The sequence below is a fragment of the Coptis chinensis genome, chromosome 4 (assembly GCF_015680905.1).
Source record: "Coptis chinensis isolate HL-2020 chromosome 4, ASM1568090v1, whole genome shotgun sequence".
In the NCBI taxonomy this organism is placed as follows: Eukaryota; Viridiplantae; Streptophyta; class Magnoliopsida; order Ranunculales; family Ranunculaceae; genus Coptis; species Coptis chinensis.
The window spans coordinates 60,396,450-60,397,297 of record NC_141459.1 but is presented as its reverse complement, the minus strand read 5'-3'; the positions used below and the strand labels follow the sequence as shown (position 1 = coordinate 60,397,297).

Below are 848 nucleotides of genomic sequence, written 5' to 3'. Positions count from 1 at the left end.
TGGTAGTAAAGAGTGTGGGTATTACGTAATGAAGTTTATGAGAGAAATAATGGAAGCTTGTTCAGATAATTCTTTTGAAAATAAGGTATAATTCGTCATACACTAGCATTCTCTATTTTGTGTTACTCTTCATTATTTAGTTATTATATACTTTTTTATCGTTAATCGTGCAGATGACAAATCTATCCCTCAAAGATACATACACACAAGAGGAACTTGATGTTGTTCGACTTGAAATTTTTAGATTCATCTAGCATAATGGAGCGTTCGAGCCAAGCGTCAAGTCTTAGCTAGGTTTTGACCCTTTCCAGTCAAGGTGTGGTGCTTGGTCTCACCATTTTTTTTTTTGATATTTTAGATAGAACAAATAGATTGTTTTTTTTATTGATGCAACAAGTTAGGTCATTATTATTTTGATATAACAAGTAAATTTGGATGTTTCTTTCATTATTGATGACTCAAAAAAGTTCAAAATTCTTTTAGCAATTCAATGTCTTTGTGTTGGATGTGTAAATTTATTTCTTTTGTTTGTGTTGCACTATGAATTGTTTATTTGAGCAATGTGTTTTTAAATCCAGTGTGGATATATATATGGTGAAAATGGGCAGGTTGCAGGTTGAATGAATATGATTAGAATCAAATAATTAGGGGTTTTATTTAAAAAAAAAAAAAAAAAAAAGAAACCACGGTTTGATAAGAACCGAGGTATAAGCAGTTTATATAACCCACGGTAGGGGTGATAAAAGGGTCGGGCCGGGCTAGCCCACCCCTCAAACCATAAAAGCCCTCATGATTGGGTCAGGTCAACCCCGATCCCTATTTGATGTTGAGGGCGGATTCTAGTAGGG

General features: G+C 33.8%; 1 long non-coding RNA gene across 1 annotated transcript; it reads left to right on the top strand.

The window, feature by feature from the left end:
• On the top strand, positions 1 to 447 carry LOC147504247 (uncharacterized). Its single transcript, XR_015220366.1, has 2 exons — positions 1 to 85; positions 174 to 447. It is a non-coding gene; the product is annotated as an uncharacterized LOC147504247 (long non-coding RNA).
• Positions 448 to 848: the final 401 nt, after the last annotated feature.